Source organism: Rhododendron vialii, chromosome 13a (assembly GCF_030253575.1).
Source record: "Rhododendron vialii isolate Sample 1 chromosome 13a, ASM3025357v1".
Classification (NCBI taxonomy): Eukaryota; Viridiplantae; Streptophyta; class Magnoliopsida; order Ericales; family Ericaceae; genus Rhododendron; species Rhododendron vialii.
The window spans coordinates 27575507-27582500 of NC_080569.1; positions in this window are offsets into that span (position 1 = coordinate 27575507).

The window sequence follows — 6994 nt, forward strand, 5'->3', positions numbered from 1 at the left end:
TAAAAACATACACTGATGTTGCTGGCAACATCACAGTATAAAAACAAAAAGGTGGAGCGTCTGCAGTAAATTTTGAAGCTCGAATATCAATTACCTTTTTCAAAACCGGCAAGCAAATTGTGACGGAGGGAGTATTATAATTAAGAGATGGAATTCATGAGCACGTTATTGGGATTCTACTCAGGCTCTGAATGATCCCTTGTAAAACTAGTTGCTCGGCTAAATAAATCAAATGGTTTATTTTTTTGTCTTTATTCAACTTTTTTTCCGTATTTGTTAGTTTTTCGTCAATTTTTTGTGGGTTATTGATTCTTCTTAACGAGAGGAATTTAAAAAGTAAAAAATTATGATCGAAACATAAATTTTTTGAATAAAGACAAAAATAAGCCAATAAGCCAATTTTTTCATTTTTATTCAAAATAATTTAGGTTTCGATCATAATTTTGTACTTTTTAGATTTCTCTTGTCATGACGAAGTAATAATCCACAAAAAGTTGACAAAAAACTAACAAATACAAAAAAAAATTTAATAAAAACAAAAAAAATAAGTCATTTCGCTTATTTAGCCGAACAACCCTTGGTATTTTCGTCTTTATTAAAAAAATAGATTTTGATTATAATTTTTTACTTTTTAGATTCTTTTCGTCATGATAAAGTAATAATCTTAAAAAAATTGATAAAAAATTAACAAATACAAAAAAAAAATTGAATAAGAACAAAAAAAAAAAGCTCAATGGATTATTTATCCGAATGAGATAAGATAAAGTAGACAAAGAATACAAAAGCTAATATCGTAAACGACTAGGTTTGTGGAGAACAAGTCAATCAAAGCCCGGGTAGTCAAGATGACTAGGGACCGACATAGCTAGACTGGGCACGGGCCGGGAGACTACCATGGGCTGGCCTGTTGCAGGTATCTCGTGCATCCATCTAACTAGAATGGGTCACAAGCACGAATTTGATCAGATTGGGTTCATAAAAATTTGATCAAATACCGAACATGATCATGACTTTCAATATTAATTAAACTCGATGTTTTTTTCTATAGACAACAAGATTTTTATTAAAAACTAGATAAAGAGTACATCGAGATAAGACCAAATACTAGCCACAGAGGATATGGCATAGTACAAGGCCATGGAAAGGAAACAAAATAAAATAAAATAAAAATACATCCAATGGGAAAATTGATTGAGGCATAATGAAACTCGATGTTAATAGGTACTGAGTCTTGAAATCTAATTTTCTTCTTTTCCTGTGATTTCCTTTTGCTCTTCTTGTTAAATAAATAGAGTCACACATTGCTAGGAAGTGGAATAGGTGATCACTTAATAACATTTGGGATCTCTTCACTTATTGTCAATTGATTTTGAGATGAATGTAAAGTTTCTACATAGTATCAGAGCGGGTCCCCTTCCACTTCACATTTTATAAAATTCATAATTCACACACCACGATGATAGACCAGCAAAAATGTTGCATGATGATAGGACTTATAAAATTCACAATTCACACCCCACAATAATAGACCAGCAAAGATGCTATACGATAATAGGATCCAAAAAGTAATCACACATGACAGACCTCAAATACGGCTGCACGTGACGGGAGATTTTAAGGAAATAGAGTTTCCACATCACTTGAGAGTGAAATGGTGATCACTAAATAACATTTGAGATCTCTTCATTTATTGTCAATTAATTTTGAGGTAGATGTAAAGTTTCTACACTTCTTTCCTTTCCACCCCATCCATGGCTTGCATTCATTTCTTCACCTCCCCGCCGAGCCTAATCAAAATCAAATCCATTATCACCTAACCAGCTCAGGATATATAGAACCAAGGCTCTAGATCTAGCGCTGATATTCTGTGGCTTAAAAAGAAAGAGAAGAAGTAGATGGCTTCGAGGGGATCAATATCCTCTAAACCAGAAGGCATGCAAAATCTTATTGATTGCTTACCCATAGCCATACGGCATCTACATTATACAAGTAAAAGGAGCTAGTTGCGAGGAAAGGAGATAACAAAATTACTGGAATAAAATGTGAGAAAACATATGCCCCTAAAATTCTGAAAATCAAGACAATACCAAGTTGGCTAGCAATCGTATGATTCCCCCGCCCTCTATTACGTACAACCTTTTCCTCAAGGTTGGGAAGCAAATCTCTCCTTCAACGAGTCATAACTCATAAGGCTCCCAAACTGGGTAGCATCCTCAGCTGGAAGATGTTGGAGTTTTTTAAAATAAAATTGAATTTTAGTTTGGAATTTTTGGAAAAGTATTGAGTGAGATTTTTGTGAAAGGTTGCTACACATTTTTACATGAGTTATGACATTTTGTAAATGGTTGTAACACCCATTAAATTGGGGTGTGTACGTTTGGAAAAAATGTAATTGTTAGGAAGGGATGTGAATCATGAGGTGCCTCAAAAAGGCATGATCCTTCCTAATTTATTGTTTAAAGGGTGCCTACTAATAGGCATGTTCTTTCCATTAATTGTCTTCAATAGACATGACCATTTCTTATGGTTGTTTACTAGAGACACAACCTTTCACACAATGGTGCTTATAAGTCTATAAATAGGCTATTTGTAAAGTCAGTCGATAGATCGAAAAATTCCATATTGAATTGCTCTCTCTCTCTCTACACATTCTCTTCCTAGAATGGCAAACCGATATTCTATCATTCCACAAAAATAGAATATCAGTCCTTGGTTCTCTTACATTCGCTTAGCGGATATTCTGTCTGTCTTTGTTTGTGCAAACACAGACAGAAAAAACCTAGAGTTCGGATTTGATTTATCTTGAAGACGGATTTGTTGTAACCTGGTGCACACCTTCTGGTGAGGGCAAATATTGTCTTTAGGAAAGCATTCTCCTAACGCGACTCGAATGGTTTCTATCGTTTCCAAATTTTGAAGAGACGACCCCATCACCTTTATCATTTTAAAGACTGGATTTCCAACACAAATTGGCCCAGTACTAGACTAAACAATCAACATCTACTCGGTTCTTCCGCTTGATACAGAGGCGGCTCCATGTTGTAGGTTCCATGGTCCACTGAATACTCGAACAAATTTTTTTTGCTTAGAATACATGTAAAAATTATGAGTTAGCCTTCCTTTGAACACCCAACACAAATATCAATGAACACCCAATTCTAAAAGTCTTAAGCACCTAACCCAAAAAGAATTGAACCCCTAACTCAAAACTAATTGAACACTCAATCACAACCCAATTACAGCTCATCAATTCAAGTAATTCACGTTTGAACATTTTACACATTACATCAAATAAAGCTCATAATCATAATACAAAATTTGTAAAAAGAAAGTGAAAAGAAGAATCTATTGGTGTAAGTATTATACTCTGCATTTTCTCTCCATCTTTATTGTTCATGGTTTAGAAGTGTTAATTTCGCATTCATGACAATAACCTATTTTTTTGTCTAGTTAGCTCACAAAATTATGGACAAAACTTTAACAACATTCAACTACATTGCAAATCCCGTTTACTCGAATACTATTCCTTTGAATTTAAGACTATGATAGAAAATCTTATCATTTCATTCTAAAGAACATATTTCGAGAATGTCAACCCCCACTTTTGAAATATGAAAACTAAAGAACATGGGTTTTAGTAGATTAATTAATACGCTGGAGAAACGTTGGCAAAAAATATGAAAACTCATTCAGGACAATTGTAAAATTGTACCCCCTCCATTCTCGAAACATTGTCTACTACAAAATACAACTTTCAAAAAAATTAAATTTTTGTTAAAAAAATAGTATATATTTTTAAGTTCTCATTTCGCTGGGTAATTAATTTTTTAAGAATAGAAGTTATGTTTTTTGACCTGTTTATACAACTATATGAGATTTTATACATATATTATTAGTTAATATATTAACCAGTAGAGTTTAAGGTAATTTCTGAACACCATATCACAAATTCCTGGAGCCGCCACTGGCTTGATAAGCATCTTGAAGAAGACGAATAGGCACATTGCTGTCTATTTATACTGCGAGTAGTATTTGCCATGGGTGTGCCGAGTGAGCTAAAGAAAAAGGGTGAGAGGGCAGCCCCCTTGGGGGTACTTGCCGGGTACACGGGCCATGAGGTGAGAGACGAATAGATGTGAGGAAAAATCACATACAACCCACACATGCATACACCACACACACAGTACTCCTGCGCAATGCTCCTCTCTTTCTCGCACAATAACTCTATCGCACTCGCCACACCCGAACCCCTAAAAGTTCACACAAGTGAAACTCTTCCTCCCGGTAAAGAGTTCGAATTTAGGAGTTGCCATCGTAATTTGGTTTAGGAGCAAAATCAATCATGCATAAAAATATATAGGATCGTAGAAACCTAATTTGAAATTCCTTGTTGTTGTTGTTGACTGACTTTAGTTAAATTCATTGGGGTATTGGAAATAGATTTGAGGTTTTCACTTTGGTATCTCAGATTTACGTAAGAGGAAGAGCTATATCTAAAAATTAATAGAGTTATAGACTTTTAGCGTACTAATTGACCCTAATTGTTTAAAAGACTATTCTGATTTCTAAAACTAATACTCCCTCATTTTCTTTTTAAGTGTCTTGTATTCCATTTTGGATAATTCCTAAATAAGTGTCCTTTTGTAAAGTTAGTAGATAAAAGTTGGTATATTTTCTATTTTGCCCCTAAAAGTAAATTCTTTTTTGAAAAGTTGATGAGTAAAAGTATAATGATGATGTGTCCATCGAGGGTAAGTGTGGAAAATAATATTTTGGAGAAACAATTATGTTGACTCCTAAAACTGCGTGAAAGTCAAATTGGGACATTTCAAAATGGACAGAAAGAGTATGAAACTACCCCAGTTGTGGACTTTACCACCTAATGTACCTAGTTTAATTTCGGATGTAGGATGCTTAACTAACACCAGCATATCATGTGTTTAGGTGCAAGTTATGTGGAGTGAATTGCTGTGTGCCTTCAACGCAACTTTTTGGTGAGTTATGCATACCTTAATTACATGCACTTTTCTAAATTTTTGGAATAAAAATGTCATTGCCTGATTTTCTTGAAAAGAGTGAAACTTGAGCATCTTACTTGGTTTAATTGATGTTGATAATTGGGAGTACATGTGATGGCTTGTTCATAAACTTTACATGTGTTACTATTAAAATTAGACTATGGCAATATATTTTGAAAACTTGAATCTTCTTTGTTATTGGTGCATGCTTGTAAAAGTATGGTTCATTCAAACGGTGTCCTGAGCACTAGGGCACATTTAAAGAAACTAGTGACATGAGGTTATAAGGTACGTTGGAGATGCAGCGAGGCACCACTGGTTAATGATATCATACCACTCTTCAATGGGGTCGCTCCCCAACTGACTGACAACATATACCATTGAATGATATTATTGCTTGAATGTGCAAAAGTGAAAGAGAAATGAAAATTTTATCTCCTGGACCAAAGGAATGAGTGTTGGGATTGAAATGCATGTTACTAGAAATTCAATGAAAATATTTGAATATGTGTGTGTGTTGTTTTACTCATGAACTGTTATATAATATGAAGTATTTCCATGGTCAATTTTGGTATATGTATCTCACCCGAGTTGACTTATGCAAAACGTTTTACATTTTTCCAAGAAAAAGCATGCCTAGCCATCGACTCATCAATGCTCGTCCACTACTGCAATAATAGATATGCATCACACTAAGGAGATTTATAATGATCACGGTTTTCAGTGAAAGCGTGATAAAAAGTGGTGCTTAAATTTTTTTATCTCAATTCAAATCCAAAGCTGAGATAAAATGTGAGTTTTAGCGCGAAATAAAAGACCTCACTCTTGCAGCGAGATAAAAGAAAAACAACCTCACCTTTGTGGCGTGATAAAAGATTTTAGTGCGAAAAAAATTGAGATAAAAGATCTCGCTCTTGTGGCGAGATAAAAGAGAAAAGACCTCACCCTTGTGGTGTGATAAAAAAGAGAAATGACTTCACCCTTGTGGCGTGATAAAATATTTTAGGGTGGAAAAGAATGAGATAAAAGATTTCGTTCTTGTGGTGAGATAAAAGAGAAATAACCTCACCCTTGTAGCGTGATAAAAAAAATTTAGTGCGAAAAAAAGTGAGATAAATTATCTCACTCTTACAGTGAGATAAAAAGTCTACCTATTTAAGCGCGCAATCTAAATTTTCACGTGGGCGGGCTGGTACCCATTTAGGCAGATTTTGAAAAATTATGTGAGAAAAATGATGTCATTTAAGAACTTTGAAAAGTTTTTTTTTTCTTTTTTATAAAAGGTAAGAAGATAAGCCCTAATTACACTCATCCCAAAAATTCTTTATGTTTCATCTTCATTTTCACGCCCAGAGAGAGAGAGAGAGAGAGAGAGAAAACAAATTCCACAATTGGGTTCCACCAGTGCACAGTTGTTTCGTCGACGACGGGCGGACAGTTCCACTAATGTTCAATTTTCACTTGGGCTAGCCGTAATCTTTATGGTTTATTGTAATAATGAAGTTTAGTTATTTCAGATGTCTTCTAAGTATACGTTTGACACATTAGGTAATTTTTTTTTCTCCCCAAAAAAATCTTTTGGTGACGAACAACTAGTTTTGATTGACAAAAGATCTGTTGTCGTATTTTTAAAATTTTTTAAACAATGTTTATATAAGTATTTTTATATATTTTAATATCATGTTAATTACATTTCAAAAAATTTAACAAATTTTAAGGGGAAAAAGAAAGTTTTCACACTTTAGGAAGTAAGTATAAATATTTTGGTTTTCCTAATGTAACAGAAGTTCGCTTGGAAAATCAACTAAGGGTGCGTGGCTTCGAAACTTAGCAATGACAAGAAAAGATGGTCTAGTAGATACAAAGAAAAGACATGCCTAATGGTTTTTCATCTCAGTTTATGGTGGTGTGATCATTTTGAACTTTCAATCACGGTTATAAACCGTGATCTAAAGTGACATACAATCACACCTAGA